Source organism: Schistocerca americana, chromosome 3, assembly GCF_021461395.2.
Source record: "Schistocerca americana isolate TAMUIC-IGC-003095 chromosome 3, iqSchAmer2.1, whole genome shotgun sequence".
In the NCBI taxonomy this organism is placed as follows: domain Eukaryota; kingdom Metazoa; phylum Arthropoda; class Insecta; order Orthoptera; family Acrididae; genus Schistocerca; species Schistocerca americana.
Window position 1 is genome coordinate 830,775,351 of NC_060121.1, and position 23,111 is coordinate 830,798,461.

Consider the following 23,111-nt stretch of genomic DNA (forward strand, 5'->3'; position numbering starts at 1 on the left):
TTTGAAGAGTATCTATAATTTCCGCGTGATATATTCACAAAGTACTAATCAAAACACACCAAGAGATTCAAAGCTTTTTCTTTCTAACAACTTGATAACCTGGAATGATGCCAAGACGACGAATTTACTGACGGATTACGATAATATGTGTCAGGTAAAGTCTCAGTGTTTTCCAGAGCTGCAAATCTTACTCGACCATTTACTTAACTTTTTACATAATTTAAAAATTAATTTGCAGTCATTTCTATTGCCATAGAACTGAAGCTCAAGGTACCTAAACAACTATATACATTCAGTAAAAGGAGAGAAACACGCAAATCCGGTGATTAAAAGCAGCAATACCACGAAGTGGTGTAACGCAGTGACTTTGTCAAGAGCATAACGCATGTGGTGGAGCCACAGCATCTGTCCAGACCAGTTCCTCCCACAGAGGAAGAGAGGGTAAAGAAATCAATCCTTTAATTCTTATCATATATTCGATCCCCACTAAACTGCGAGTTAATTGGTACCAAACACTCACCGATAGTTTATTTAATTCACAAGCTGTCAATCTTAATTATTCCATTAACGCTACTGAACTAATATTCCCAAGTACGTAATCACCATTGAGGTATTTTATACGTAGAGGGTCAATGGTTAGACTGGGTAGGATAATTTTGGCATTCGCCATTTATTAATATATGATACATTCAAGAAAGCAAATTCCAACTTGCTTTCTTGGCCGTTATTTTGAATTGTCGTGTAAGCCACGCAATGTCGAAGACATACAAAGTCTCCCGCCAACGCAGAGGCAAGAACTTGACTCCTCCAGTACGCCAGAAGAAACACTCCGTCAGCAGGCCATAAGTGGCCCATCGGGACCATCTGACCGCCGTGTCGTCCTCAGCTGAGGATGCGGATAGGAGGGCCGTATGGTGAGCACACCGTTCTCCTGGTCTTTATGATGGTTTTCCTTGACCAGAGCCGCTACTATTCGGTCGAGTATTTCCTCAATTGGCATCACGAGGCTGAGTCCACCCCGAAGAATGGCAACAGCGCATGGTCGCCTGGATGATCACCCATCCAAGTGCCGGCCATACCCGACAGTGCTTAACTTCGGTGATCTGACGGGAACCGGTGTAGCCACTGCGGCAAGGCCTTTGCCAGCCAGAACAGCAGGAGCTGTTACACCTCCAACTTCTGATAGATGGGCCACAAGGACCTTTTCGTTTACCGCGGAGGTGCACTGTGGTTCGTCTAGGGAGTCTTTAAGCAGTCCGATGAGCGGCTCTCCACCCTACTCCGTTGCAGTTGGTAAAGGTGTGTACATCACGAATTTCATTGTGTAGCACTTGCCGCCATTTTGTGGTAAATGCTGTCTTCCATTACTTTTGGAGCAGCCTTGTGTTAACATTCCGCGATTTGCTCTTGCTGTTTACAATTGCGAAGGACACTACAACTACGGTAGTCGCGTCTGTGCTGCCGTTACCTTTGCACCGCGAGATACCGGTGCTGCAAATCGACATGTAGCGTGGTTAGCTCTATTCTGCGACCCCCGTTATGTGACCGCGCCGCGCGGGATTAGCCGAGTGGTCTCGGGCGCTGCAGTCATAGACTGTGCAGCTGGTCCTGGCGGAGGTTCGAGTCCTTCCTCGGGCATGGGTGCGTGTGTCTGTCTTTAGGATAATTTAGGTTAAGTAGTGTGTAAGCTTGGGGACTGATGACTTTAGCAGTCCCATAAGATTTCACACACATTTGAACATTTTTTCACTGTGACCGCATTCTTGACCCAAGGGTAGCTTCTCTGTTGTAGAGATTCATATTAACTTGTGCTCTCTGTAGGGACTGGCGAGGATTACCAAAACGCTTACGACTTTGTGTGTCTCTCCCACTGCGTTGCTTCAATAAAAAGGGCTACCGTGATGACACCAAGATGAATGGCTACCGTGATGATCACTAATTTTGTGTACTATTTCAGACTAGTGGAGGCAAAACATGTCAAGAATACAAATACTCCGCCATTCCAGGGGGTGAGGGGACCCCTGTGGATGACAGGACTACGTCTCATTTGCCTGTCTGTCACTGAATAGATGCAATGCCAGACTATACTGACTTTCATTGGTCTGTAGCTTTCCTGCTGTGCCTTATTAGGCACTCCGACGCGTGGGACAGAAGATCAGCAGCAGAGGGGTCAGCTAGGGAGCAATTCTTCCATCTTTCAACAATTTGTATTCATTCATAATATCAAGAGGAATGGATTACAGAGACCGCTGCCACAGCTACGGCTATTCACGCAATCAACACACGCAACTGACGGCACGCAACAAACGATCAATTCACATATTTGGATATGAAAATGAGAAGAGACTGCCTGAGAATAACGCCATCTACATTACTTGTATACGAAAATATTAGGTTTCAAGTTTCTCATGTAGAAAGCACATGTAATTGCTTTGTGAGAAGATGAAGTTAAGCTTCGTGAAAAGGGCGAACAGCTACCAGCACGTATCGGAATTTGGATCACTGGATGCGTCCCATTCCACCCATCTGCTTGGACTCATGACGTAATGGTGTCGTGGTGTGTGACGTCACTATGACGCGGTGCTTTTGAGTTATTTCTTGTTTGTAGATGTTGTGTTGTTATATTTGATGGTCCTCTCACATGTTGGATGTTGACATCTTGAGTGTAACGTGTGGTATTGAGTTCATTTCACTCTTAGTTATCACTGTGGTAATGTGGGTCTATTTTTTTTGTATGTTTGTGTATGTGTGTGATGTGTGTGTGGCCGGGCGGTGTGGTCGAGTGGTTCTAGGCGCTTCAGTCTGGAACGGCGCGACCGCTACGGTCGCAGGTTCGAATCCTGCCTCGGGCATGGATGTGCGTGATGTCCTTAGGTTAGTTAGGTTTAAGCAGTTCTAAGGTCTAGGGTACTAATGACCTCAGATGTTGAGTCCCATAGTGCTCAGACCCATTTGAATCATTTTTGATTTGTGTGTTTTGAGGGGGGTAGGTGGCCAACCTAGGTGATTTTTTCGGAGGCTTTTGTGGTAAGTAGTTTTATTTTCGTTTTGTTCTATAGTAATTCTGATGTTTTATATGTTTTATATTTATGGTTCTTCGTTTGTGTTTTAATTGATATAGTGGATACGGGGATTTTTGGCTTTTCGAGTTGTTGGGGATTGGTTTAGGTGGCGTATGTAGGTGTGTGAAGTTTATGATTGTGATTTTTTTCGTTTGTGGATTGCCAGAAGGCATTGAGAGCTGCATTTGAGGAATGTAGTTCAAGAAAAATGACCGATTCTTTTTTTAGAGTTGAGGGTGTTTGTTTTTCGGTATCGAGAACTTCGTTTGAGCTATATTGGTCGAGTGAAGTATATGATTCCCGTTGGTTTTGTGGCTGTAGGGTTAGGTCGTAAGTTGACTTTTTTTCATAATTTTTGTTTTGGAATCGTGCGGTGTTTTGTATTGTAACACACACTGAAGCGCCAAAGAGACTGGTGTAGGCATGCGTATTCAAATACAGAGATATGTAAACAGGCAGAATACAGCGCTGCGGTCGGCAACGCCTGTATATGACACCAAGTATCTGGCGCAGTTGTTAGATCGGTTACTGCTGCTACAATGGCAGGTTATCAAGATTCAAGTGATTTTGAACGTCGTGTAATAGTCGGTGCGCAAGCGATGGGACTCAGCATCTCCGAGGTAGCGATGAAGGGATTTTCCGTACGACCATTTGACGAGTGTATTGTGAATATCAGGAATTTTGTAAAACATCAAATCTCCGACATCGCTGCGGTCGATCACGTCCTGCAAGAACGGGATCAATGACGACTGAAGAGAATCATTCAACGTGACAGAAATACAACCCTTCCTCAAATTGCTGCAGATTTCAATGCTGGGCCATCAGCAAGTGTTAGCGTGCGAACCATTCAACGAAACATCAACGCTATGGGCCTTCGGAGCCGAAGGCCCACTTGTGTACCCTTGATGACTGCACGACACAAGGCTTTACGCCTCGCCTTGGCCCGTCAACACCGACATTGGACTGCTAGTGAATGGAAATATGTTGCCCGGTCGGAAGAGTCCCGTTTCAAATTGTATCGAGCGGATGGATGTGTGCGGTACAGAGACAACCTCATGAATGCATGGACCCTGCGTGTCAGCAGGGGACTGTTGAAGCTGATGGAGGACCTATAATGATGTGGGGCGTGTGCAGCTGGAGTGATATGGGACCCCTGATAGTTGTAGATTCGACTCTGACAGGTGACACGTACGTAAGAATCCTGTCTGATCACCTGAATCCATTCATGTCCATTGTGCATTCCGACGGGAAATTTCAGTAGGACAATGCGACACCCCACACGTCCAGAATTGGTACAGAGTGGCTGCAGGAACACTCTTCTGAGTTTAAACACTTCCGCTGGCCACCAAACTCCCCAGACACGAACATTATAGAGCATTTCTGGTATGCCCTGCAGTGTCCTGTTCACAAGAGTTCTCCACCATCTCGTACACTTACGGATTTGTGGACAGCCCTGACGGATTCATGGTGTCAGTTCCTACCAATGTCTTTGGCTCTTCAGTGTATTAAGCTGGTACTCGCACTAAACCCCCTATTTTCTTGTGTTGTTCTGTTAGTTTCATTTTAATGTTGGAGTGAGACGCTTTTGTGTCGTTTCCGTTTTTGTTCGCGTTTGTTGGCATGTGTATATAGTGACGACATTGTCGCCATTTTGTAAAACCTGAAATAGGCGTTTCCATCACGTTGATGACGTCATGGGGCAAAGCAATCGGGTGGAACCGAATGCTTCCCTAATGCTCGGAATTCGATAGCGACCGGCTCGAGCTCTATCGACACTACGGTTTACGGTTTCGTGATTATTATTATTATGTACGCGAGTATGGAATCATCGGTTATGTCACCAAGGATCCCAGCTGCCCCGTGCAATCAGCGTCTGTGTGGACAGACCTGCTTTCTGTACCATTCAGGATCACAGAGCCACGTCACGTACCTTGAGACAGAAAATGAGCTTTTCCTTTGCAGCAAGACAGGTATCTACGCGGACAGTGCGACGACGTTTTGGGCAACACAGAAAGTCAGCATGGTGACCATTATGGCACCTTCCATTGATACGGGGACGGTTTTGTTTCGCCCTAGGCACGTTATTAGAAAATTCACTTTCACATCCTTAAGTTGTGATAAATGTATTCAGTAGCGTTATCACTGTCTCGACGACAACAGATTTTCACCATAAACCTTTCTCAAAAATGGCACTTTTTTTACCAAAATCTGTTTTCAGTGCATTGTCCTTGCAGAGTCAAAGAAAATGTTTTCACTTTGCTCATAGCTGTAGTTCAGCAGCTGCAGAATGTTTCGAAGACATTTGTCAGCTGCACAAGTAAACTCTTATTTGCTGCATTTCATCAGTTTGGACAGTTCATATCGTCATCTTCAGAAGTGAGATAGGCTCAAATCATTCGTACACCAAGGGCAAAAAAAGAATCGAACGGTAGTGTCCTACATAGTATTGGCAAAAAATATACATTTAAAGCAAGTATGCTAAAAGAAATATACCAAAATTGAACAGCACAAGTAAAACAGATTTTTTAAAACAGACATCCGTGGTGAGAGGTAATGCCTGAAATTCGGCACATTGTTAACGCTGTGGATTTCGGAATATTGAATTCCCTTACAATTTCCAAAATGTTATGACCCATGCGTCTAGCTCTAGCTACCATTCCTCGTTCGAAGTCGTTTATTTCCGTCGTGCTGCCCTTAACACATCGGAAACTTTTCACATGAATCAGTTGAGCAAAAATGACAGTTCCGCAAATGCATTGTTCTTTTATACCTTGTGTATGCGATACTTCCGCCATCTGTATATGTGCATATCGCTATCAAAAATTGTTCAAATGGCTCTGAGCACTATGGGACTTAACTGCTGAGGTCATCAGTCCCCTAGAACTTAAAACTACTTAAACCTAACTAACCTAAGGACATCACACACATCCATGCCCGAAGCAGGATTCGAACCTGCGACCGTAGCGGTGGCGCGGTTACAGACTGTAGCGCCTAGAACCGCTCGGCCACACCAGCCGCCCACATCGCTACCCCATGACTTTTGTCAGCTCAGTGTATTATCGTGAATAGAGGGGAACGCTGCAGAAATTTCTCGTTCTTGTCTTAAAGAACGCATCTTAACATGCAAGAGGCTGGTATGGGCAGTTGACCATATTACGCTCATTAGTCGATCCCTTCGCGCTTGTACTCGGTACTAGACAAGACTCAATTAACCGGATAACAAGATTTGCAGGGAAGGGCAACTAATTTTCTAAAGTGGCTGAGCACCGCCGTGTCGGCCCATTCTTAGATCTGCGTACCGGGAGGTAAACTCGTTTGGTACAATTTAGCTCTAGGGACTTGCAGTGGATCAGCGGCAGCTGCATTCAACGGAGAAAGTCACACTGGCCGCCAAATCGGGGGATGTGGCTTATCGCACACATTTCCAAGAGCTGCAGTGGCCTGGGGAACCATTTACCTTCTTCAGAGCCTCTGTGACTGACCTCCTGTGGTCAACGCAGACCTCAGGGCGAACACCTGGACCTGCTCGTTTCTTAACAATATGAAGCCTCCTTCCACACTTACCAAGCCTTGCACATGTTTCAAAAATAGCCAAAAAATGAGTATAAAATAATCAAATATTGCTCAACGAAATGTGACGCTCAAATTACACCTTTCTTGTTGTCACCCCTTTCCCCCCTGGGCTGGAATATGTGCACCCCAACTATCTGTGTCTACTGGTATCTCATTTGAAAGTGCGCCTCCATTTTCGAAATGTTTGCATATGCTCTAACTGAGGCGGACGTGGTAGTGACCTAGGTGTATGTCGGCTGTGGGAAACTGCTTAAATACCGCATCCCGGGGTGGCCAGCAAGTAGGCCCTTGTCGTCAATCCATCGCACAGATGCGATCCGGCATCAGCCTGCCTCCATGAATGACCTAAATAGGACGCTAACGCGTGTCTCTATCCAGGCAGGTTGGTGGCGTAAATCCATTATCTGTTATGATTTTGTTTAGATCCCCCAGAAACTTTCACCTGATCTTCCATGGCCTACCGCTCTAACAGTTATCTGTTTCCTGGTTGATGTTACATTTACTGACAGCCTTCGCATCATCTAGGCAGAAACTGCCCTCATCACTAGACACACCTTTCCTCCTTTCACCTTTCTAGGTGTGTCTTTCGGGACTCTACCTGTGGCGTGCTGCAGTATAATGTGTGAGAGGAAGTCTCTCAATTGGCAACCCCGCCTCCAACAAGTGATAGCCGATGGTCCATGTCGCCACTCTACGTACAACATGTCTTGTGCTGCAGGGAACTTATTACCCCTAATAGTTGCACTTCCGTCGTTGTTGCCTGGGTCTGAATCATTATGCCGTGCGGTCCAGAATTGGAACGAGATCGTGCTTAGCTTCTTCGAGAGAAAAGCTATTATATACTTAATATCTCACGACCGACGTGTTAGCCAGTCCTTCAAATGGTTAGTCATGAAGTTTTAATTATAATTTGGAAGAAAAAAAATTAGGTGATTATTTTTTTGTTTGTAGTGGCTTTTTACAACTCTGGTACACATTGAAATCCCAACTCCATAGTGCTGTAGCAAGCTGCTAGGGGAGCTAAAACAAAATGGCGCACTCTATTAACTGAGTGGAGTATCGTGCTGTGAATCGTTGCCTGCATCTAAAGAGGAACAACACAGCAACTATCCATGCCGAGATGGTGGAAGTGAGCGTCAATAACATACCATTGTATTGTATTGTATTAAACAGGGGCCCTAGATACGACGGAGAGGCTTCGTCTCGCCATAGCCCTCAGTGGTTCATAACCCCACAACAGGCCAGAGCAGTCCACCCACCCAACTGCCACCCCACACCGAACACAAGGTTACTGTGCGGTTCGGCTCCCAGTGTACCCTCCCGGGAACGTCTCATACCAGACTAGTGTAACCCCAAATGTTTGTGAGTGTAGTAATGGTGGTGTGTATATGTGGAAACGGTGTTCGCGCAGCAATCACCGACACAGTGTCACTGAGGCGGAATAAGGGGAACCAGCCCGCATCCGCCGAGGTAGATGCAAAACCACTTTAAAAATCATTCACAGGCTGGCCGGTACGCCGGACCTCGACTCTAATTCGCTGGGCAGATCCGTGCCGAGGACCGGCACGTCTTCCCGCTCGGAAGCAGCGCGTTTAACCGCGCGGCTAGCCGGGCAGGCAACGTACCATTATATGATAAAGTGACAATGTCGTCAAACACGTCTGAATGTCGAAGAAATAAATGGAAAATCATTTCTCTGTAAAGAACCGGGAATCGCAAGGAAAGTGGGGTGCCTTGTTCTAGAAGTCCGGTGTGTCACATTCGAAGCGTTAGTGGAGTAAACGAAAACCGGTCATGAATCAGCTTCCAGAATGTCTCACAACATTTTGAATACGACAACGAAGCTGCTGCAGGGTTCCGCATCTATTGGTAGCCACTCACCCAAAGCCAGGCGAAACGAGGTAGCACCAAAGATACTGCAGCTATGTAAGGGCAATGCAGACGACTTCTTTATCCGCCAGATCACCATGGACCATTGCTGGCCATGTCAATATCATACCGAGGCAAAGAAGAGAAGCGAGCAGTGCAAACTGTAAGTTTTCTAGTCCGCAGATCGTGGTCGTGCGGTAGCGTTCCCGCTTCCCACGCCCGGGTTCCCGGGTTCGATTCCCGGCGGGGTCAGGGAATTTTCTCTGCCTCGTGATGACTGGGTGTAGGTTAGTTAGGTTTAAGTAGTTATAAGTTCTAGGGGACTGATGACCATAGATGTTAAGTCCCATAGTGCTCAGAGCCATTTTTTGTAAGTTTTCTAGCTAACTTTCGGCATTTAATGAAAGTGGATACGCGCTCTATTTTTTTATCAGGTGTATCATATTTCACTTATGTACACTGGACATTCTTCCAACAGTAGTCTTCAATAGTCGATATGTTACGCCACAGAGGTACTGAGTGCAAGCAATGCATCGTACTGGTTTAGATGGGACATTACAGCAGTGATTAGATGTGCAGCATGCGTCACGCACAGGACAAGTGGAGTCAGATTGCTTGAGTATTTGTATGTAGTTTCTATGCGATCTGAAAAAGGTCACTAGCTGACGGACACTGTTTGAGCTGCAGTCATACTGTCAATTTTATTTCCGGTTCTGTTTGTTCAATTTTCTAATTGTTTATTAATTTATCCGTAACGGTAGTAAGTTATGAGAGAGAATGAAGGTGTGAATGTGAAATACTGTTTTATTTAAAAAAATTTATTCTATACAGTGAAGTAAATGGTCACGTGGGGAATGTTCGAGAACGACGCGTGAGTTAGTCATTCGTACTGGGGAATTTGTTATAAACTATTTGGTCAGTTCACGATACTGGGGAAAACGAGATTACGATTAGGTAAAGTAGTTCTGTTAAGAGAGAATTAATTTTATATTTGTGGGTTCTAAAAATTTATTTATGTTAACTTACTGTTCTGATTCAGTGACGAATTTTGATTGCTTCTGTATAAATGAGCAGAATTGAACGAGTCTGATGCTGCTTTCCGACTGGCTGCCAATCAGAACTCATCATATTCGCGCGCTTTTTGGGGAACTAGAAACGTCTTTTGTATAGAGAGAGCGGAGTCAGGACTTGGATCTCATAATGATCAAACCTAATGATATGTGCTACTATGACAATTAATAATCTTGTGATATATCGGTGCCGTAATGTTTGGGGAGGCAGTAAAGTGTGAGAGTTCGATTTAAAGCACAGTGTGAAATTCGGAACATTTGATAATATTTCAGTAACGAAAATTTGCGCGGCGTGTTGCTTACTTGCGGAGTTGAACATTTTGTTCCGTGAGACAGATTATAGCAACATCTGAGCAAGCTATTCTAAAAGCAACAATTCGTTGGCAAACTTTTTGTGAAGAATAATTCATAATTACCATAAACTGGCTACGGTTATGAATGATGTGTGATTGTGGACTCTTCAGACTTTGCACAGTTTAGAGAAAGGATTCGTAGTGACTGGTGTACGCAATCTTATCGTAATAGAGTGAAATATTACGGCTATAAAGACTTTTATTTAACTTTTCCCTCCACAGACAAAATAATTTTAATGCCACTTGTAGTTACGATATGTACAGCTGTTTTTTTCTATAGCTTTTTGCGGCTGATAACTGCTTGGCGGTAACTTCAAGGAAGCTTGTTTGTTAGGAGAGATTCACGACGAGGTGAGTGGAACTTTGCAATGCAACGCAAATGGTGCATCAAAAGCTGGTGTCGAACAGTGATCAGAAGATAGGATAGAACAGTCTGTGACAAAGTGTAAATAACTGTAATCGTACTGCGGTAAGAAAAAGGACATTGCAGATAGAAGAGAAGAAGCGGCGTGGAGTTAGCAGACGGAAAGACGGATGTAGCGGCAGCCGCTATTTCAAAAACTGCGCAGCCCACGTCTACATCTACATGGATACTCTGCAAATCACATTTAAGTGCTTGGCAGAGAGTTCATGGAACCACCTTCACAATTCTCTATTATTCCAATCTCGTATAGCGCGCGGAAAGAACGAAAACCTATATGTTTCCGTAGGAGCTCTGATTTCCCTTATTTGATAGTGGTGATCGTTTCTCCCTATGTAGGTCGGTGTCAACAGAATATTTTCGCATTCTGAGGACAAGGTTGGTGATTGGAATTTCTTGAGAAAATTCCTTCGCAACGAAAAACGCCTTTCTTTTGATGACGTCCAGCCCAAATCCTGTATCATTTCTGTGACACTCTCTCCCGTATTTCGCGATAATACAAAACGTGCTGCCCTTCTTTGAACTTTTTCAATGTACTCCGTCAGTTCTATCTGGTAAGAATCCCACACCGCGCAGCAGTATTCTAAAAGAGGACGGACAAGCATAGTGTAGGCAGTCTCCTTAGTAGATCTGTTACATTTTCTAAGTGTCCTGCCAATAAAATGCAGTCTCTGGTTAGCCTTCGTCTCTGGTTAGCCTTCCCCACAACATTTTCTATGTGTTCCTCCAATTTAAGTTGTTTGTAATTGTAATACCTAGGTATTTAGTTGAATTTACGGCTTTTAGATTAGATTGATTTATCGTGTAACCGAAGTTTAACGAATTCCTTTTAGCACTCATGTGGATGACCTCACACTTTTTGTTATTTAGCGTCAACTGCCAATTTTCGCACCATTCAGATATCTTTTCTAAATCGTTTTGCAATTTGTTTTGATCTTCTGATGACTTTATTAGTCGATCAATGATAGCGTCATCTGCAAACAACCTAAGACGGCTGCTCAGATTGCCTTCCAAATCGTTTATATAGATAAGGAACAGCAAAGGGCCTATAACACTACTTTGGGGAACGCCACAAATCACTTCTGTTTTACTCGATGACACTCCGTCAGCTACTACGAAATATGACCTCTCTGATAGTAAATCATAAATCCAGTCACATAACTGGGACGATATTCCATAAGCACGCAATTTCACTATAAGCCGCTTGTGTGGTAGTGTCAAAAGCCTTCCGGGAATCCAGAAATACGGGATAGATCTGAAATCCCTTGTCAATAACACTCAACACTTCATGTGAATAAAGAGATAGTTGTGTTTCACAGGAACGATGTTTTTTACACCCATGTGGACTGTGTGTCGATAGACAGTTTTCGTCGAGGTAATTCATAATTTTTGAACACAATATATGTTCCAAAATCCTGCTGCATATCAACGTTAACGATATGGGCCTGTAATTTAGTGGAATACCCCTATATATGATTGTTAAGTATGGAGCTACTGCATAAGTATACTCCGAAAGTAACCTAATTGGTACACAGTCTGGACCAGAAGACTTGCTTTTATAAAGTGATTTAAGTTGCTTCAGTACTCCGAGGACTACTCTCGATTCGAATTCTAGAATATGTACTTCGTCGTGAAGGCATTTCGGAAGGCTGTGTTTAGTAACCCTGCTTTGGCAGCGCTGTCTTCCATGGTATTCCCTTGCTATCGTACAGAGAAGGCATTGATTGTTTCTTGTCGCTAAAATACTTCACATACGATCAGAATCTCTTTGGATTTTCTGCCAGGTTTGGAGACAAAGTTTCATTGTGCAAACTGTTATAAGCATCTTGCATTGAAGTCCGCGCTAAATTTCGAGCTTGTGTAAGAGATCGCCAATCTTGGGGATTTTGCGTCTGTTTAAATTTGGCATGTCTGTTTCGTTGTTTCTGCAACAGTATTCTAACCCGTTTTGTGTACCAAGGAGGATTATCTCCGTCATTTGTTAATTTATTTGGTATAAATCTCTCAAATGCTGTCGATACTATTTCTTTCAATTCAAGCCACATCTGGTCTACACTTATATTATTAATTTGGAATGAGTGGAGATTGTCTCTCACGAAGGTGTCAGGTGAATTTTTATCTGCTTTTTTGCATATGTATCTTTTTCGCTTATATTTCGATGATTTGGGGATTACAATATTCAATCTCGCTACGACATCCCTTTGTTTCCTAATCGCTGTATCGGTTTTCATGCTTCTTTTTAACTGAGGCTTATTTGTTGCTAAGAGGTCAAGTGTCTTTTCACGAATGGGTATAGCTCGAGGCAGAGAACGGACCCGCAGTTTCAGCGGATACGTTTAGTTCATCTGTTAGAAGAGATTCAGAGAGTCGGGTGTTGTCCACGCTACTGAGCAGTCTGGAAATTGTGTGCAGAGCACAAACACAAAGAAAAATATGCAGAGGATGTTGAATTTTGGAAATATGATTTGATAATGAATGATCTGAGAAGTGTGAAGAGTTTTCACGTAATATTGTTGCTGCTTTGCTTGCCTGCACGTAATTTGTGATGTGGTTGGAAAACGCATAGTGTTAGGAATTTCCTCTACGGGTTCGGGTGAATTTGTTAGTTTGTTTGATTGTCGATACGTGATTAACAAACTTATCTGCTCACATAGTTTGCACTCAGTAGTTATAAAATTACCAAACCTTTACCATTTCACTATCTAATCTCGTGGCAGGGAAGCATACTTTTGTATTGTATAAGTTTTTCTAAAGATAATCGCAATTGCTACGAGGTGTGTTCAAGTTCTAAGGCCTCCGATTTTTTTTCTAATTAACTACTCACCCGAAATCGATGAAACTGCGTTACTTCCCGACGTAATCGCCCTGCAGACGTACACATTTTTCACAACGCTGACGCCATGATTCCATGGCAGCGGCGAAGGCTTCTTTAGGAGTCTGTTTTGACCACTGGAAAATCGCTGAGGAAATAGCAGCACGGCTGGTGAATGTGCGGCCACGGGGAGTGTCTTTCATTGTTGGAAAAAGCCAAAAGTCACTAGGAGCCGGGTCAGGTGAGTAGGGTGCACGAGGAATCACTTCAAAGTTGTTATCACGAAGAAAACTGTTGCGTAACGTTAGCTCGATGTGCGGGTGCGTTGTCTTGGTGAAACAGCACACGCGCAGCCCTTCCCGGACGTTTTTGTTGCAGTGCAGGAAGGAATTTGTTCTTCAAAACATTTTCGTAGGATGCACCTGTTACCATAGTGCCCTTTGGAACGCAATGGGTAAGGATTACGCCCTCGCTGTCCCAGAACGTGGACACCATCATTTTTTCAGCACTGGCGGTTACCCGAAATTTTTTTGGTGGTGGTGAATCTGTGTGCTTCCATTGAGCTGACTGGCGCTTTGTTTCTGGATTGAAAAATGGCATCCACGTCTCATCCATTGTCACAACCAACGAAAAGAAAGTCCCATTCATGCTGTCGTTGCGCGTCAACATTGCTTGGCAACATGCCACACGGGCAGCCATGTGGTCGTCCGTCAGCATTCGTGGCACCCACCTGGATGACACTTTTCGCATTTTCGGGTCGTCATGCAGGATTGTGTGCACAGAACCCATAGAAATGCAACTCTGGAGGCGATCTGTTCAACAGTCATTCTTCGGCGATCCCCCAAAACAATTCTCTCCACTTTCTCGATCATGTCGTCAGTCCGGCTTGTGCAAGCCCGAGGTTGTTTCGGTTTGTTGTCACACGATGTTCTGCCTTCATTAAACTGTCGCACCCACGAACGCACTTTCGACACATCCATAACTCCATCACTACATGTCTCCTTCAACTGTCGATGAATTTCAATTGGTTTCACACCACACAAATTCAGAAAACGAATGATTTAACGCTGTTCAAGTAAGGAAAACGTCGCTATTTTAAGTATTTAAAACAGTTCTCATTCTCGCCGCTGGCGGTAAAATTCCATCTGCCGTACGGTGCTGCCATCTCTGGGACGTATTGACAATGAACGCGGCCTCATTTTAAAACAATGCGCATGTTTCTATCTCTTTCCAGTCCGAAGAAAAAAAATCGGAGGCCTTAGAACTTGAATGTACCTCGTAAGTCATGGCATCAGTATAGTTTCTGACTACTCTCTTTTTGATCAGTCAGTAAACTCAATTAGTTTAATTTCTTCAATCGTCTCCTCAGGAAAATTATGTTCTGTAATCGTGTGCCGCCGCACTGCTCGTCAGCGACCAGAGTGGGTAAAACTGAAGCTTGATCTCCTTAGAATATCTGCATGTGCTGGCGTTGCAATGCGTAAGACTTTTCTTTCTGTAGCTAGTTTGCTAGTCCGCTGTATGTTCATCACTTTCAGTACTACCAATTTTCCGTTGCCGTATCTCAATCACAATATTTGTTATGGCCAGTTTTACATAACAGTAAGGACAATAAGGTCATGCACCATTTTACATTGCGCTGCAAACTTATCTTCTGGTTCAGTTTAGGTAAAATTTAGTTCCGGTCTCGTTTACTTTGTCATACAGTCATATTCTCAGAGCGCAGTGTTGCATTCGCTTGTGTACCATTTCATGGTCGGAATTTTATTTACTCAGTTTTGGTACTTAAATTTACGGGGAATTTTTATAGCATCATTTTAGACATTTATCCTTTCAAAATTCAGTTTGTGATTTTGTGTGGAATTTATATTCTGTTATGTTTGTGTGCTGGAACTGAACGTTAAGCACTGTGACGTCACGCAGTGTAGTGCTGTTCACTTCCGTGCCTTATCACAGGACAGATCGCTTACTATACAGAGTTATATTTTCTAATTATTTCGGTTAAAGTTAATTAAAGGACAGGTACACAGTTTCAATTTGATTTCACGTCTTTTCTTATCGGATTGCACTTTTGTACTTACAACACTTGCATTGTTCAGTATCACAATAAAGACACAGAAAGCTCGAGGAATAGAAAACCAGTTCAGTTGAGCTCAGTTTTCAACAACATCAAACTTTTGAAACCACGTTAAATACATGTGGACACACTACAACCGAAATGCATTAAGATCCAATAAATATCGGCGAAGTTGGAACTGCCATGACGTTCTTGAAACAGATTATGATCTTAATGTGCAAATCATCACAGAAACCTGTGACGAGATTTGGGATATTGTCAAGACGATACGTTGAGAGAGATGTCCAAGGGTGCGTCCACCAATCCATCCCCTAAATCAAAAGACCACCACGAATAAAAAAACTGTTACATCCCTGTAGTCCCCGGCTCTCGATGTACCATCGTCCATTGTGCAACCGAAGTTCAAGTCCATACGACCATTTGTGGAACTTGCAAGTTAGTCACGTAGTCGCCAGACTTCAAAATTGCCAAAAAATATGTAAATTGGTTCAATATCATTGAAATGAACTTAATAATAATTAGTAATGCAAATACAACATAGCACCTTGAACAGTTTCTCAAAATTCAAAATAGTCATCGGAAGTTGTTATCCGGTCCACTGGCAAAGAAATTCTAGTAATTCTGCACAGGACACGGTCACACTCGCACCTTCTTTGGGATATCAGCCGCGCTAAGTGGCCACGCGGCTAGAGGCGCCTCCTGCTAGAGGTTGGAGTCCTCCCTCGGCATGGGTGTGTGTGTTGTTCTCAGCATAAGTTAGATTAAGTAGTGTGTAAGTCTAGGGACCGACGACCTCAGCAGTTTGGTCCCTTAAGAATTCACACACATTTGATTTTTTGGATATCAAGTTTCTCCTTGCCTCCTGTGTTCTCTTGGTTTGGCACTTACCGCCTTATTCCTCGGATGGATGACGAAACTACTGCGTGGCAGCCATTTCCAGAAAGTCGAAGGTGCGGCTTTCTAGGTGAAACAGTTTATGAACATCCAAAAATGCAGACTTTTAAATCATAGGTCTCCGTCAAGGTACCCATCGTTCCATAAAACGTGTCACATTGAAGGGTGAATGTACAGAAAGGGATTAACACCGTCACCAAGTTTTCATGGTAGGAGCTGGTTTTTTTTTTCAAAGTGATAATTAAAGCTTTATGTCTAACCCTGTTAGTATCCGTCGACACATTTGACATAGTATGAGCTGTAATGTGTGGTATTGTATCGATTTGTTAAGTAACTAAGTACTGTCTTCGATGACACTAATAATTTTTTACGTCCAGAAATTATACACTCTAAGAAAAACAAAAACGACGCACATCGAAGGTATTTTCTAAATGGGACGGAAATCGGTAGTTGTGATGTATGCACAGACGTACAAATGATTAAAGTTTCAGGAAAATTGGATAGTTTATTCACATGAAATGAAATGATCATATGACAGTGTTGGCCGGGAGGTCCCATTCGGGGGATTTCGGCGGGCCGTATTGCAAGTCCTCTTTAGTTGACGCCACATCGGCGACTTGCGAGTCAATGATGATGAAAATAATGTTGAATGACACACGACACCCAGTCCCCTGCCGGGAATCGAACCCGGGCCCCCTGCGTGGTAGGCGGTACCGCTACTGCTACGCTACGGAGGCGGACAGTTTATTCACAAATTGAGTAAGTCATTAACGGTCTGATCCACCTCTGGACCTTATGCAAGCTGTTATTCGGCTTGGCTCAATTTGGGAAGCTCTTTCTCTTTAATAAATCAGCCAATTTTTCTGAAACTGAAATTATATGTTTGTCTTTATATGTATATAACATGTATCGGTTGCTGTCCCATTCTGATAATTCGTCCGTGATGCGTCCTTTTCTTTGTCTCAGAGTGTATTTAGTGCTTAATCTTGAGCGTCGTGTTGCTCATTTACCATTCGACACCCATCGCTGTACAAAAATCTTCTCTAGGCTCTGTCATAGTATTCAGAAAGACGCACCCATTAACAAAAATGTTCTTCAGGTTTGTTCACTCCATCAGAGGCCCCATTGAGTCCGTCCGACCGCCGTATAATCCTATTCCAATGGCGTCATTGGATGCAGTATGGAGGGCATGGGATTAGCACACTGTTCGCCCGGTCATTGTGTTTTCGTAACACGGAGCGGCTACTATGTGACCAAGCAAACCCTCAGTTGGCATCACGAGGCTATGTTTTCCAGTCCTCCCACCGACGAAAAATCCCTGCGAATACCGGAATCGAAACTGTGTCCACTGCACTGCAGTCAGCTCCACTGCCTATTCGGCTACAGAGGAGGCCTTATGCCTATAGTGCCGTGTCAGTCTGTACAAAAAATATCATGGATAAAATCGACGTTTTGTCAATGGTCACAGCGGCCTTCTTGTAGGACTAACAGAGAACGTCACTATACATGTATCCAGAACGTCAGCTTTATCCAGTGACTTTCTGCAACATGTTGCGGTACAATACTACGAAATTTTTTGAGTTAACGTATTGGCCGTGGACGTTTACAAATTATATAGGCATCCATGTTTTCTATTGCTGTCTTCCGACATCACCGAAACAATTCAGAGGCGTGTTGCCATATTTGTTGCCGGGGGATTCGATAACACGGGAGTGATACGTAAGTTCTCCGTGAACTCAAACGGAAATCTCTGGAGGGAAGACGACTTTCGTTTCACGAAACACTGTTGAGAAAATTTAGAGAACTGGCATCTGCAACAGACTGCAAAGCGATTCTAATGCAACCAACATAGCGCATGAGAACCGCGAAGGCAAGATAACAAGATTCTATGCTCGTTCTGAAGCATATAGATTTCGTTTCCTCTTACACTGTTTATAGGTGGAATAGGAGTGGGAACCACTAGCAGTGATACTAGGTATCCTCCGCCATGCTCCGTATGGTGACCTGCAGAGTGAGCGTGTAGATACAGGTGTAGATATTAGGATAATTATTTGACCTTTCCTAATTTCTTTCCAATCTGGCAATGTAGATCAATGATCCATCAACCATTTATATGACCTGGTTACCTCCATTTCATTTTTATTACACTGACAATGAAGTCTTCCCTCTCAGTCTGATGCTTGAGGCATTTGTCTTTTCGTATACCTTCAAATGACTCGTATGAAGTATTTTTCTGCTAAATCCTTGAATGGGTGTTGCATCCAAATGTACATTGCTCACTGGTGTTATGTCTAAGCTGATAGTACCTACAACACCTACCTACGCAAATTAAACTTCGCAACTATATTCCACTCTCCATTAATTCCTGTGTGAACTGGCTACCCTGCAAATAACACTCACGTGTCTGGCAGAAGGTACATCGAACCACCTTCAAAATAATTCTCTGTTAATCCACTCTCTAACAGCGCGCGGAAAAGGCGAACACCTATACCTTTCCGTGCGAGCTCTGATTTTCCTTACAGTATTATAATGATAGTTTCTTCCTGTGCAGGTCGGTGCCAACAAAATATTTTCGCATTCGGAGCAGAAAGTCGGTGATTGAAATTTCGTGAGAAGATCCCTCCATCGATATCGATAATACCCTGGGTACAGACGCACCTCCACGAAGTTCTCGCTAAGTTAAATGATTAACATTGAAATAAGAGCTACTTTAGTTAATATTACATTGTAGACTAGTGCATTTACTTCTTCTCTAGTCTCTCTATTGAAGGTTTTACTCTCCTGAGCGTATTTAGATCGAAGATAAAGTATTTCCTTAAGGCCGGTAGTCATTAGTTTTATTTACATCTTAGGCGTAAATTTCTTGCGAATGTAGATCTTTATTTTTGACTAGACTTAGCGGTTCAAAGTTAAATTAATTCATGTCTGTCACACAGAGTTTAGGTAGTTCGTTTAGTTACGTATTGGTACATGTTACGAAACTTCAGTGCTCTTGTACCAAGTTATTCTTCGCTTTTGCGCAAATTTTTCTATCGAACCATGTGTGACAAATGTGTTGGTTGCCGTAGAAATCTGAAGGAAGGGGTGTTGTGTGAAGACTGTACGTTATAGTTTCACTGTGTTGAATGCAGAGACGAGGAAACGGGGATGGATAATGAGGCTCTTCCACGGCAATGTAGGTTACGTAGAAACGACAGAAAAGTCGCTGAATAGGAGGCAAAAATTTTTGCCCTTGAGGCTGAATCAGAAAAAGCGAATTTGGATTTATGTAGGCTAAGGGAGGAAAAATGATTGGGTGCTGGGAAAGGTGGCAAGTAAAGGACGAAAAAGGGACTCTGTTGAAAAAACTTTCGAAATTCAGTTAGTAAATCAGTTTGACTTGGTATCTGAAGTAGTGGAAGAATAGCCTCATCCAGATGTAGTTGAATTCAGGTTAAAGCAGAATATTAGGTTAAAGAAAAAGGACAGGTCGGGATGAAATCAGCATAGGAAAAGAAGAATTTTGTTTTAGTTAGCAGTCATGGGAGCGGTGTAGGCCAGCAGCATCAAGAGAAATTAGGTGCAGGATACCAGGTCACAAGTTTTGTGAAACCAAGTACTAGCCTCAGCCAGGTGATAAGAAACTTAGGGCAGGTATGCAGTGAGTTTGAGAATTAAGGTCAGGTAATTATAGTTGGGGGAGCAGGAAACAGCCTGGCCATGAATCCAAGATATAGTATTAGGAATGATCTGGGTAAAATAGGAGCAGAAAATGGGCACACAAATGTGGGGTTTGTAAAAGTCTTTCAGCGCCATAATCGGCCCTGGGTAAACACTGCTGTAAGGCATGTTAACACTGAGCTGAACCAGATGCTCCAGACACCGGCAAAATCTCATATGAGTGATGCTTTAGTCGATGCTATTGGTAGGTGGGGATACACTACACATGGCCTGCACCTAAACACGAAGGCGAAAGATAAGTTAGCTTCACTATGAGCAGATACTGTAAGGGGGGCCACAGTCACACAAGGAATAACCTAACCTCTGTCGTTAATGGAACCAAGCAGACAGGTTTTTTAGGTTAAAGCAAAAGTCCAGACAGAAAAAAAATCAAGAAAAATGGAATGAAGGAAGCTTCACGTACAGTAAATAGGGATAATGCTAAGGGTTGTTTCAACTTACTTCATAGGAAAATCAGGAGAATAAAAAATAAAGTAGATGAGTTTTTAGTGTCTTTCGATGACCTCAAAAATAGGAATGAGATTGATATAATTTGTCTGTCTGAACACTAATGTAACTGTGGGGATGGAAAGGGGCGGTATAAATGGGTTTAATTTTGCATCTTACACTTGCAGATCTAGCATGAATAAAGGAAGAGTTGCCATCTCATGTAGCACAAGAGAGAGCAGCTCTCTAATAGACAACATATTTTTACAGCAAGAGGATGTAAAACTAACACATTCTTTCCCTGTGATAAATGGATTATCAAACCATGATGCACAACTGATTAACTTATAAAACTAGCAGGTTGTAAAGTTCAGCAACCATTAGGTAAAAGTGCAAATGCGTATGATAAATGCAACATATTGATTGATAAATTTACATCTATTTTTGAACATTGTTGCCCAAAAAAATTACCAAATGTAACACCAAACAGTTTTCAAAGAGACCGTGGATTACAACAGGTATTAAAACATCTTCAGAAATAATTACTAAGACCCAGAAGTACTTTTACACTAAAAAAATTATTGTAACATATTAAGAAAAGTGGTCAGAGAATCAAGAAATATGTATGTTAGAGATGGAATTAACAACTCGGGCAATAAAATCAAACCAATATGGTATCTTGATATAAGGGAGACATTAAAAGTACCCACTGGGATAGTTAGTATTACTGTTAAAGGGAATGGAACTATCATAACCAACAGTACGCAAGTAGGTAATGTATTTAATAACCATCTCTAAAGTGTAGGTGAGAAACTTGATGAGAATGGTTCAAAAGAAAAGCCAAGCAGTACATGGAACAGTCAGTTCTGAGAAATCTTAGTCAGATTAATTTTAACCTAACAACCTCTTGTGAAGTAAGGAAAATCATTAAAGCTATGAAAAATAAATGTTTTGTGTGAGTAGATGACATCCTTAATGACAATGTGGAGCAGTTATAGCGGATGATCTGATTCACATACGTAATGCATCACTAACTAAAAGTATTTCCCATACAGGTTAAAATATGCCATTGTCAAGCCTCTCTACAAAAAGGGAACACCACACATGTCAATAACTACGAGCCAGTATCCTTGCTTACAGAATTTTCAGAAATCGTCGAGAAAGTAATGTACTCAAGTGTGATTAGCCATATCGACAGTAAGGGGATTCCTAGTACATCACAGTTTGGATTTAAAAAATGCTAATCCACTGACACAACAATATGCAATTTGACTGCCCACATTAAATACAAAATGTCACTAACAGGAATTTTCTATGACTTATTCAAAGTATTTGATTATGTGAATCATGATGTTGTGTTACAGAAAATCAAATTCTGTGATATAAATGGAACAGGTGGGAATTTAAGGAGATGGGACCTGGATAAACTGACTAAACCAGAGGTTGTACAGAGTTTCAGGGAGAGCATAAGGGAACAACTGACAGCAGTGGGGGAAAGAAGTACAGTAGAAGAAGAATGGGTGGCTCTGAGGGATGAAATAGTGAAGGCAGCAGAGGATCAAGTAGGTAAAAAGACGAGAGCTAGTAGAAATCCTAGGGTAACAGAAGAAATATTGAATTTAATTGATGAAAGGAGAAAATATAAAAATGCAGTAAATGAAGCAGGCAAAAAGGAATACAAAAGTCTCAAAAATGAGATCGACAGGAAGTGCAAAATGGCTAAGCAGGGATGGCTAGAGGACAAATGTAAGGATGTAGAGGCTTATCTCACTGGCAGTAAGATAGATACTGCATACAGGAAAATTAAGGAGACCTTTGCAGAAAAGAGAACCACTTGTATGAACATCAAGAGCTCGGATGGAAACCCAGTTCTAACCAAAGAACGGAAAACAGAACGGTGGAAGGAATATATAGAGGGTCTATACAAGGGCGATGTACTTGAGGACAATATTATAGAAATGGAAGATAATGAAGATGAAGATAAAACGGGAGATACGATACTGCGTGAAGAGCTTGACAGAGCACTGAATGACCTGAGCCAAAACAAGACCCTGGGAGTTTACAACATTCCATTAGAACTACTGACGGCCTTGGGAGAGGCAGTCCGGACAAAACTCTACCATCTGGTGAGGAAGATGTATGAGACAGGCGAAGTACCCTCAGACTTCAAGAAGAATATAATAATTCCAATCCCAAACAAAGCAGGTGTTGACAGATGTGAAAATTACCGTACTATCAGTTTAATAAGTCACAGCTGCAAAATACTAACACAAATTCTTTACAGATGAATGGAAAAACTGATAGAAGTCAACACTGGGGAAGATCAGTTTGGATTCCATAGAAATACTGGAACACGTGAGGCAACACTGACCTTACGACTTATCTTAGAAGAAAGAATAAGGAAGGCAAACCTACGTTTCTAGCATTTGTAGACTTAGAGAAAGCTTTTGACAATGTTGACTGGAATACTCTCTTCCAAATTCTAAAGGTGGCAGGGGTAAAATACTTGGAGCGAAAGGCTATTTACAATTTGTACAGAAATCAGATCGCAGTTATAAGAGTCGAGGGATATGAAAGGGAAGCAGCGGATGGGAAGGGAGTGAGACAGGGTTGTAGCCTCTCCCCAACGTTATTCAATCTGTATATTGAGCAAGCAATAAAGGAAACAAAAGAAAAATTTGGAGTAGGTATTAAAATCCATGGAGAAGAAATAAAAACTTTGAGGTTCACCGATGACATTGTAATTCTGTCAGAGACATAAAGGAACTGGAAGAGCAGTTGAATGGAATGGATAGTGTCTTGAAAGGAGGATATAAGACGAACAATAAAAGCAA

The 23,111-nt window shown here is 42.5% G+C and overlaps 1 pseudogene; it reads right to left on the reverse strand.

The window, feature by feature from the left end:
- Positions 1-1,026: 1,026 nt before the first annotated feature.
- Positions 1,027-1,144, reverse strand: LOC124608059 (annotated as a pseudogene).
- Between the last annotated feature and the right edge of the window lie 21,967 nt (positions 1,145-23,111).